Source organism: Macaca thibetana, chromosome 15 (genome assembly GCF_024542745.1).
Source record: "Macaca thibetana thibetana isolate TM-01 chromosome 15, ASM2454274v1, whole genome shotgun sequence".
Lineage (NCBI taxonomy): Eukaryota > Metazoa > Chordata > Mammalia > Primates > Cercopithecidae > Macaca > Macaca thibetana.
The window spans coordinates 110,142,262-110,153,987 of record NC_065592.1 but is presented as its reverse complement, the minus strand read 5'-3'; positions in this window follow the sequence as shown (position 1 = coordinate 110,153,987).

Genomic DNA, 11,726 nt, shown 5'->3' with positions numbered 1-11,726 from the left:
AGGCTGGATTGTACACTCCCTTCTGCCAAACAAAAGGCCTTGGACACACCTGGGATCCAGTCAGAATGAACCTGGTTCTGGAAACACAAGCTTGCACAGCGTAGGGAGAGGTGGGTAGAAAAGGTGGCAGAGCTGTGTGTCTCTTCTGAGCCTCCCCCGGAGACTGAAATGGACCCAAATGTTATCTACCTCATCAGAAACAGCTGGTTAACAACAACTCGGTGTCTCCTGAGCTAAATCAGATGCTAAATGTGATGTGAGAGGGAGAAAGGGATTCAGGTAGAAATCACACTTTCCAAAGCTCTCTTTATTTAAATGCTCTGCTTTGGTCCAGGGACTGTAGGATCTTGTTTTCTCTCTCTTTAAATTTATTAAAACTTTTTTTTGGCTGGGCGCAGTGGCTTACACCTGTAATCCCAGCACTGTGGGAGGCCGAGGCGGGCGGATCACAAGGTTAAGAGATCGAGACCATCCTGGCCAACACGGTGAAACCCCGTCTCTACTAAAAATATAAAAAACTAGCCGGACGTGGTGGCGGCGCCTGTGGTCCCAGCTACTCGGGAGGCTGAGGCAGGAGAATGGCGTGAACCTGGGAGGTGGAGCTTGCAGTGAACTGAGATCGCGGCCACTCACTCCAGCCTGGGCGACAGAGCGAGACTCCGTCTCAAAAACAAACAAACAAACAAACAAACACTTTTTTTCTGATAATGCTGTCTTCTGCTGAGTATACCCTGTGCCAGGCACATGCTAACTCCTTTATGTTACCAGATGAGAAAACGGATGGCTAGAGCTGCCTCACGACTGAACAGCTAATTAGTACCTACACCAAGATCGGAACCCAAGCCTATTTACTGGAGAGTGCTCCCCTAAAATCCATGTGCTTCCCAGAACCTCAGAATGTGACCTTATTTGGAAATAGGATCATCCCAAATGTGAGTAAAATGAGGTCATCCTGGAGGAGGGAGGGCCCCTAATCTGATATGCCTGGTGTCCGTAGAAGAGGAGAAGAGATAGACACACGAGAATGTCGCCTAATGATGGAGGAGGCAGTGACTGGAGTGAGGAGGATGCTGGTAACACCAGGAGCTAAGAGAAAGGTGGAGCAGGCCCTGTCAACCACTAGATTACAGGCTTGTAGCTTCTCCCACTGTGAAACACTGCATTTCTCTTACAATCTGCCTGGCTTAAAAGTAACCAAAACGTATTGTTTCAGCGTTTTCCAGGCTGGAAGTCTGGAATCAAGTTACCGTCTCCGTTGTTTCCTACTTGGTTAAAGCTCAGGCAGCCGGCCATCTGAAGCCATGCACCCTGCAAGGTGCTTAGCGGAGAAACTTTGGAAAACAAAGAATTCGCTGAGTGCTCAGGGTCCCACGTTCCAGAACCAGCCTCTGTAGAGTGTGTATTTTCCAGTTTTCTTCACTTGCCCCGAAGGCCATTCTGTCCACTTCCACCTTTTAAAAATAGTAGCAGCTCTCTGATTTATTTTCTTCTTTTGTTGTTTGATCAGCTGTACTCTTTATGGGACGTGCTTTTAAAAGAGTGAGAACCGCTGTAAACTCCAGAATCCTGGTTTTCATCACCACCGCCACCATCCTCTTCTCCTTCTCATCACCATCACCATCATTAGCTGGCTGGAATAGGTCCAGTTGAATTGAGACGTGCCCCCGCCACAGTCTCGGACTCACAGCTTTGCACTGAAAACGGAACCACAGTCTCTGATGAGACTCCCCAGAAGATGGCAGCGTGGATCACAAAACCACGGCATCCATCCCCACGGTACCACGCAGCCCCAGCCCGTGGATCCTGGTGTAACCAGAAGGCCCTGGGCCCGGGCCGTGGTGAACGATCCTGCCGTCGTAGCCGGGCCGCCCGCCGCCCTGGTGAGGCCGCTGGGAGTGAGTATTTCCGCTCTGCGTGGTCCTTTCTTCTTGTGAAAGAGAAAAACATTGAACTATAACTTTAAGTTCTTCATTTGTAGAAAGTTACAGTTCAGACACTGGAGATTTTTGTCACCAATATTTCGAGGTATCCACTCTAATCTCTATATTCTGTCTCCTACTTACCTGAGGGGTTTAAGGCATCTCAGTATTGTGGATAAAAGAAGGAAGGGCTGAGAAAGAATTAAATAGAGAAAGTTCAGAAGGAGCAATGAAGCAGAATACCAGGATCGTTTATTTAATGCTTAATAGCTGTGGGATCCAGACATCCTCAACCCTCCAGTTTTTTCTTTCTTTTTTTTTTTTTATGGGCATTAATATCTGTTGCTGATTCTGCACTGTTTACCACAGCTCAAATGAGAAAATGACTATTGAAACTGTAAGATAGTATTTCTATCGTTAAATATCCTCTGTATGATCTAGCAGTGATTCTCAAACATGATCAGAATCACCTGGATGGCTCATTAAAACGGATTGCTGGGCCCGGCGCGGTGGCTCACGCCTGTAATCCCAGCACTGTGGGAGGCCGAGGCGGGCAGATCACAAGGTCAGGAGATCGAGACCATCCTGGTTAACACGGTGAAACCCCGTCTCTACTAAAAAATACAAAAAATTAGCCGGGCACGTTGGTGGGCGCCTGTAGTCCCAGCTACTTGGGAGGCTGAGGCAGGAGAATGGTGTGAACCCGGGAGGCGGAGCTTGCAGTGAGCCCAGATCGCGCCACTGCACTCCAGGTTGGGCGACAGAGCGAGACCCTGTCTCAAAAACAAACAAACAAAACAAACAGACAAAAAACATGAATTTCTGGGCCCTACCCCATCATTTCTGATTCAGTAGGTCTCAAGAGGGGCCAGAGAATTTGCAGCCCTAACAAATTTCCAGGTGATGCTGATGCTGCTGGTCCATGGAGGACACTTTGAGAACCACTGGTGGAACCCCGTGTCTACTAAAAATACAAAAAATATCCAGGCATGGCGGCGGGCGCCTGCAATCCCAGCTACTCCGGGGGCTGAGGCATGAGAATTGCTTGAACCCAGGAGGCAGAGGTTCAACAAATCTAAGAGAATGTGTTGCTTTCAAGCCCTTCTATAAGTCTTGGAACTTCCTAGGTGACTTTCTTTGTTCCTCCCCCCAAGGTGGAGTCTCACTCTGTCACTCAGGCTGGAGTGCAGTGGTGCTATCTCAGCTCACTGCAAGCTCTGCTTCGCTGGCCTTGGCCTCCCAAAATGCTGGGATTACAGGCATGAGCCACCACATCTGGCCCCTAGGTGACTTTTTAATGCAAAATTAAGGATAGCATTTCACAAAATTAGGAAATGCTGTTTGTGTATGTGTGGGTGTGTTCAGTGTCTAGATGTACCCAAAGGTAACCATCTTACAGATCACGCCATTTCCAGTGGGTGTGGAACTTGCACAAGTGCGTGTTTCCCACCTTATGGTGTCTACATACCCCACTCACTGCCACGAGAACCTGGTGGTTGCTGAATTGACAGTGGGATCGGTGTGGCCCGAGGCTTCCCTCAAAGGCCAAAGGAGAAGCTTACAGACTGCAGGACCTCCCTTGAGAATGTCACAAGAAGAGGTTGTGTTTGGTCACTGCTGGCCTTGCAGCCCCTTGCTCGGGTCCATTTTCCCTCTAGGTTTATTTCTTGCTTACTGTCCATCTTTCTCCCTACCCCCCACATGTAAAAATTTAATGTGTCCCAACAACAGTGGCCAGCAAAGGACGGGCATGCAGCAATTGTGTTGAATGAACAGATAAACGTTGGCAGTGCCTTCTCTCCCCAAACACCTAAATGAATTTGTGAAGCGCATTTATGTGAGTCTGCTTAACACCTTCCAGAAGAGCTGTGAGGAAGGTTTCACATCGTTCCAGCAAAACACACAGTCACCATTATAAACTATAAAACCCAGGTGTTTGGGGAGGAGGCCCCAAATCCTTATTCACATCTTAAGCCAATCAAAATCCACATAATTCAATCCAGAGTTAATCAGTGTCAATGAACACACAATTATAGAACCAAAGCAGTTAGTGCTGGAAGGGGCCAAGAGATTCCCTAAGTCCCAGCACTCTCTGAGTGAAGAAGCGGAAGGCCCTCCTGACTGTGGCTGTGGAGGAGCCCGAGGGGAGTGAAGGGCGGGTCTCCCCTCCTAGGCTGGCGCGTCTGCTTCGCTTCTCTCCCGGACACCCCGAGAAAGAGAAGCTCGCAGTGATGCCCTCCCGCTAGCCCCATGTGGACATGATGCAAAGGGGAGTGTGAGGACCAGCGGCCAGCTCCTGGCTCACACAGAGGCTCATCCCCATCACTCTGTGGACCTAAAAATAACGTAACCTGCGTTTTACACAGGTCCTGGTTCTCCCTGACAGCATATGGTGGGATTTACTGGCTTCAGATTTTGCCAATGCGCCTACATCTTCTACATGCTACAGATTCTGAGGTTGACACCGTAGGGACCTGTGCCAGCCTAACATTGTTTTTTCTTTTTTGTCTTTTTTTTTTTTTTTTTTTTGAGCCAGAGTCTTGCTCTGTCGCCCAGGTGGGAGTGCAGTGGTGGTGCTCTATCGGCTCACTGCAACCTCCACCTCCTGGGTTCAAACAATTCTGCTGCCTCAGCCTCCCGAGCAGCTGGGACCACAGGTGTGCACCACCACACCTGGCTAATGTTTGTGTTTTTAGTAGAGACCAGAGTTTCACCATGTTGGCCAGGCTGGTCTCAAACTCCTGACCTCAAGTGATCCACCCATCTGGGCTTCCCAAAATGCTAGGATTACAGGAGTGAGCCACCGCGCCCAGCCTAACATTGTTTTTTCTGATCCTATAACTTGTCATTTGGGTTTTGGGATAAAACTGATCATAGGTTTAGAAAGAGAGACTCGAGTGATGAGTAAGGAGCTGCCTTGAGAGCCTTAATAGACCAGGAAGACTTAACAGACCAGAAATAAAGGCTGGCTGGGTGTGCTGGCTCATGCCCGTCATCCCAGCACTTTGGGAGACCAAGGCAGGAGGATTCCTTGAGGCCAGGAGTTCAAGACCAGCCTGAGCAATGGAGAGCGATCCCCCTGTCACTATTAAAGTGAAAAAAGTAAAAATAATAATAAAATAAAAATAAAGGCTCAGAGGGGCCAGAAGCTCAGAGAAGCTATAAATGGAAAGAAACAGAGGCAGACTATTAAATGCTCTCAAAGTCCAACCAGTCGCAAGGCAGCGTTAGTAGAATTCACATCCCTTGAACACTGACAGCACTGCAGCCAGCCAAGGGCTCACCTTTAGTGGCGTTCGGTTCCCTACCAAGCTGTGCAGTACATGATAGGCTGAACCACATAAAATTGCCATTTTTATAAGTCAAATGGTTGAGCAGCGACAATATCATTTGGTTCTAGGATGGATCATTCCCACGTTACAGACAAGGAGCCAGAGCCTCGGAATGGAGAAATATCCTAGCAGTAGTCACTGTGCTGGAAAATGGTGTAGTGGAAGGTTTTGAACCCAAATCTGATAGACTCCAAAATCCATTCTCTTTCCACTAAACTATGGGGCTAGGTAAGAAGGTGAAGCTCGGGAAAAGCCATAGGCAATTGCCCTGTTTGTATTGTACTCGATAACATTTCTTTTCATAACTCATAATCCTTTATTCTCCCTTTATAGTCATGAATAATGCACTTCAGGAAAACTGCAAGTACCATCTTGAAGGAGCCCTAAGTCCTGAAAGAACCACAAATGATTGTTTCCAGGTTATCAAATTTTAATAACATTGTTTTATGACAACACAACATCTATCCTTTTAAAGACGATGTTCCGAGAACTCATTATGCAATTATAAAATAATAAATCTCTTCACAGAGTGAAGAACCAAAGGCAGTTCTTCTATGTAGCAACACTCAGCATCTCCTGAAAAAAGTTTTTTAAATCCTAAGCATGCAATATTGCTTCTTCAGGCAAGAGTGGATGCAGCACAAAATAAGTATAAGCAAGGAACTGAATAAAACGTGGCTCAGAATGAATCTGATGCATATACGTGGCGCTCCTAACGATATCCTAGGGTGAGAATAGTCTTAAAGGTTGGTGATTTCTCCAGTGACTGAGATGGCAATGGCTTTTACGTACAACCAAGTTGAATCTTCGGCATTTTCTCTTTTGTGTTCTTGTATCATTATTGACAGTTTTCCCTTGTTACGGGTTATTTAATTCTAAATGCGCACACTTGGTTTTGGAATTTAATGCATAGTCATAATTTTAAAAATCAGGTCATACATAAAAGTACAAAAAAAAAAAAAAAGCAAATAAACCACCTCAAATCCCACTTAGTCTTACCAGAAATAGAAGATTTGATGCTAATTTTCCACAGATTTACCTTTGGGGCATACTTCAGGGCATACTGAAGCCACTCACAGAAAGGAGGAGAAGGTGGCTGTGATGGATCTGGACACGTAATTCAATTTCATACAACAGCCACCCTGGGGTCTATTTGTGGATGATCTTTTGAGTTAACAAGTGGCTTGATTTCCCATCCCATACACTTGATTCATAAGCACACATGAAGAAAACTTCAAGTGCATTTCCCCCTCATTTTAATTAGGGCTCATGTAGAATATTTTTGCTCCAATTATAACCAGAACTACAAGTACCTCCCTCCTCAGCCAAAGAAGCAGTTACGAGTCCTCTGTGGTGCGCTCCGGTTCCGACCTGGGTATCGCCGCATTTCTTCCCCAAAGAGCAACCTCTTGTGAAGAGTCAGGCCGCTCTGGGTAAGGTGTCGTGGCAACGGCTTAAACTGAAGAAAGACAGTGGAGACAGACCTTTTCAAGCTTCGCAGACCTAGACTTACGTTCCATTCTGCTTTTAACCGTGGAGGACCCAAATGTGACGTGAGAAATTGCAATAATTTTATTCTCTAGAAGCATCGGTGAGCCCCCCTCCTGGAAACACATTAGAAAAGTTTTTACCCTTTGCCCTTTGCATAGATAGGTCCAAAGACCTTCCCAGGTGTAAATTTTTCATCTTGTACCACAGCAGAGAACAACAAAACCGTTGCACTCCGGCTGCTGAGCAAGTGGCTCAGCCCACTCAGGAGCCCAGGGACTCCCTCCTGCAGACCAGGCTTAGAAAACTGAGAGTTATCTACCGCTGTGCATAACAACATTCTCAGAAACTAGTGCCAGAACCACCGTTTTCTTTATCTCACATTTTATGGGTCAGAAACTTGGGCAGGGCTCAGCTGGGCAATTTTTCTGTCCCATGTGGTGTTGAGTGAGATGTCCAACTGGCAGCTGGGAAGTCGAGGGAATCCACGGCAGCTCCGTTCGTTGGTGTGGTTGCAGAGACAACTAGAAGGCTGGACCTGGCTGGGGCCACGGCCCAGAGAGCCTGCACGTCATCTCTTCACCTTGGCCAAGGTAGCGCCATCGGAGTCCTTCCATGGTGGCTCAAAGCTGCCAGAGTAAGGATGTTCCAAGATGCCCAGGGAGGAGCAGCAAGGTTTCTTGTTAAGTTAGTTTCAGAAGTCCCAGAATGTTACTTCCACAAATTCTGCTGGCTAAGCAGGTCACTAAGTCCAGCCCAGATTCAGAGGGTCATGAATAGACAGCACCGTGAAATGGGAACAAGAGCAAAGAATGCGGCCATCCTTCATGTACATCACCTGTGCCAGGGTCTGCTGCTAGGGGAACCCAACCTAAGACACTTGCCTACAAGATTCTTCAGGATCTGGCTCCTGCCCTGTGTCTAGGGTCATCTCATGCCCTCACATTCGCCTCTGGTGCCTGACATGCCAGATTCTCTTCTGTTTTTCTAACACTCCATGTTCTATCTTGCTCCTATGCCTTTATTTAATTTACTTATTATATACAAAGTAAAAAAAGAAATACACAGTATATATTGATGCTCTCCTCTGCCTAGAATGTCCTTCTACTCCATCCTTGTTTACCTGCAGCTGAGCTCATCCCTAGAGTCCTCGACTGGGCTTCACCTTCTTCTTTCCAGTGAAGTCATGCACTTCCACCCTGCTCCTGCCTCTGCAGCATGGAACACGTCGATTTCCTCGTCAGTAAGTTCCTCCAGAGAAGGAATTCTTCTTTCCCCCACTTCGGTATCCTCATGTCTGATGATGGATGAATGAATTCTGTGTGGCCCTAAGAACTCCAAGGCAAAAATATAAACAGTTCAGCAAATTGCTAAATTTTTACATTGATGTTCTCCTGCCATTTTTAAGGGATTTTCTTAACGTCAACCAGCTTAATGTAGGAGCTGGTCACCAAGCTGTCATGAGGCTGAGGGGGCTCAGGTGGGGAGATAATCTAATACAATTATTATTATTATTATTTTTGAGATAGAGTCTCGCTCTGTGTTGTCCCACCCTGTGGTGTAGTAGATTGAGAGCAGAATTTGAGTTGAAGAGAGCTGGGCTCAAGTCCTTACTCGGTTCATTATTGTGTGACCAACCTAGAGCAGGAGGTTCTGGGGGAGATCCCACCAACAACGGGGGCTCCACTCCCCAGGGCATAGGGCGGAGGTAGAGTTGGTGGCTAACCTTGAGGGCAAAGGGAGCTCCGGATCCTTGGTCCTGGAGGAACTGCAGAGGAACGAAACATGGCCCTGGACCTCCAGGGAACACACAGTGAGCTCAGCCCCACCCCAGAACCACACCTGTGGACGCTGGATGCTGAACCAATGGATACAGTGAAGGGAATTACGTGTGGGCCCCAAGCCAAAGCAGGACAGGCGGCTCAACCAGAGGACCTGCGCCAACATTCCATCCTGCATCGGTGCCCAAACAAAGACGCCTTCACCAGGGCTCCGGCTTCTCTGTGAGTTAAACATTAACTGGGGCTCGAGCCCCTGTATCCAGCAATGCAGTAAACAGGACATTCTCAGCCAGGGTCTGATACCCTCCTGAGGGCATCTGAAACGTGTGAAGGTGTTTCTGGCTGACCCGTTGGTCCTCAGGAAAGAGCATTCGCCAGCAACAGCACATGCTCTGCAGCTCACGGAAGAGACCCGCGCAATGAAGACACGTCCTGACCAAATGCCAGCAGCTCCCCCTCGAGAAGGGCTGCTAGGGAGCCCCGCTGGTGTCCTGGGCTGCTGGAATGCAGAGGGGAGGGGCAGCCTCAGTATCTTGAATTCCAGTGAGCCTCACTTTCCTCATTTAATCTCAAGGATGCTTGCAAGAATCCAGAGATAATTACATTTGAGTCTTTTGTCGACTGGCAAATGTTATAAATATATCAATCATTGCAATGTGTCCTCCAGTGGCTCCTAAATGTGATGTCTTTTTTTAAAAAAATAATGAGGCCAGGCGTGGTGGCTCATGCCTGTAATCCTAGCAATTTGGGAGGCTGGGGAGGGCGGATCACTTGAGGTTAGGAGTTTGAGACCAGCCTGGCCAAGATGGGGAAACCCCGTCTCTACTAAAAATACAAAACTTAGCGGGGCGTGGTGGTGCGCACCTGAAGCGCCAGCTACTCCGGAGGCTGAGGTACGAGAATTGCTTGAACCCGGGAGATGGAGGTTGCAGTGAGTCTAGATCAAGCCACTGCACTCCAGCCTGGGCGATAGAGTGAAACTCCATCTCATAAATAAATAAATAAATAAGATAAAACTTACATGAAGTGAAGTGCACAAATCATAAGGTACAGCTCAGTGACATATGTCATACCTCGACACATACCCAGATCAGGATATGCAACGTTTGCATCATCCCAGAAAGTTCCTTCAGGCCCCTCTCCAGTCAGTACTCCCCTCCCAGAGGCAACCGCTCTTCTGAACTCTCCAGAGATGAGTTTTTCCTGTCCCTGAACTTCACGTAAGGGGAATCATCCAGCATCTCCTGTTTCGTATCTGGCCTCCTTTGTGAACAGGTCTTGAGGCTCATCCGTGTTGTTGCTTGGACCACTTGGACCAGCAGTGCCTTCCTTTTTATTGCTGCGTCATGACATACATCTTTTTTAGGTGGAAAGGAATTTTTAAAATCTCAAAATTACAGCAGAAGCTACAAAGAATCATTCCACCCTTTGCATGATTTCAGATCCTGGTCTCTTTACCGGCCTCGCTCCCACGCTGGGGGAATTATGTCAATTAGCTTTTAGCTGTGTTGGGTTAGGACCAGCCCGCTGTTCCTAACAAGGACGAGGGTTTCGAAAGGAGAGGCTTCTGTTAGCTTAGTATTTATGAGTCTACTTATCTGTTCTTCAAGTCAAAAATCTGCTTGCCTCTTACTTAACTGTTTTATTTACCTAGAAAGTAGAAAGAAAGGCTACTCTGAGTGCAGATAAGCTTCTCAGCTCGGAAGCCTGGTGCTTTAAGAGAAAAAGCACACACTCTGCAAACAAGACGTAGGGAGTGGAATGGAAAACTCCGCTGAGTGCTTTCCTGGCTTCACGCCAGTCTGGGAATACTTAATTTTATATATATATATATATATATTTAAAGCCAACTGTTCTCACATTTAGGCCAATTTTTCTTTTGCTAATATGGTCTTTTCTTGTCTTCAATCCAAAACAGATTGAGAATCAAGAAAGATATATTCTATCCACAGTTTCATTTCACCAATCATCTGTTCATTTTCAACTAACGACAACGATTTATATGTCTTTAAATATTAATGTGGGTGCCAAAGAACACAAAACAAAGGCACTGTTCGTTCAGAGTCAGAATTGACTGAGAATTCCTGCAGAGGCGAAGTTTCTTCTAACTGATGGATTTGGTCTGGCAATGCCCGTGGCCGGAGGTGCACAACAAGGAAATGAACGAGTGCAGAGGGAATAGTGCCCGTCAAGAATCTACAGGTTCAGGTGTATGCTTAGGCAAGTGCCTGACACCATTTCTTTGTCAATGGTGCCCTGTTGACTCTGGATCCCCTTAGAAATTGGGAGGAAACGTTTGGGCGTGGTGGCTCACGCCTGTAATCCCAGCACTTTGGGAAACCAAGGTGGGCGGATCACGAGGTCAAGAGATCGAGACCATCCTGGCTAACACAGTGAAACCCCGTCTCTACTAAAAATACAAAAAATTAGCTGAGCGAGGTGGCAGGCGCCTGTAGTCCCAGCTACTCGGGAGACTGAGGCAGGAGAATGGCATGAACCCGGGAAGCAGAGCTTACAGTGAGCCGAGATTGCACCACTGCACTCCAGCCTGGGCGACAGAGCGAGACTCCATCTCAAAAAAAAAAAAAAAAAAATTGGGAAGAAACTCGGGGAGAAATGACTGTGTGTGTTTCCCTTGATTAGTTATCGTCACTACATCACTTCACCTTAATCTGCATCACCATTTGCAGCCACTGTATTTCATAATGCTTAGGGTTTATCAGCCATTATCCCACAGCTCCCTGTCCACGGTTCAGTTTGGCGCTTAGATTAACCTAGGACGTGATAAGGACAGTACTCTTGCAACTTGAGGGGTGAAAAGGCTAAATGACTTCTGCAGGGGTAACATTCAGTAAGTGGAGGAGGGCCTGCCCTGTTCTCTCCTTTGTCTCCAGGTTAAATTGAATGATACTCTAAAAATGTACCAGAATGAGCCCTTTGCAATATTTTATTTTATTTTTTAAATTTATTTTATTTTATTTTTTAGACGGAGTCTCACTCTGCTGCCAGGCTGGAGTGCAGAGGCACGATTTCGGGTCACTGCAACCTCTGCCTCCCGGGTTCAAGCGATTCTCCTTCCTCAGCCTCCCGAGTAGCTGGGACTACAGGCGCCGCCACCTCGCCCGGCTAATTTTTGTATTTTTAGTAGACACAGGGTTTTACCATGTTGAACAGGATGGTCTTGATCTCTTGACCTCATGATCTGC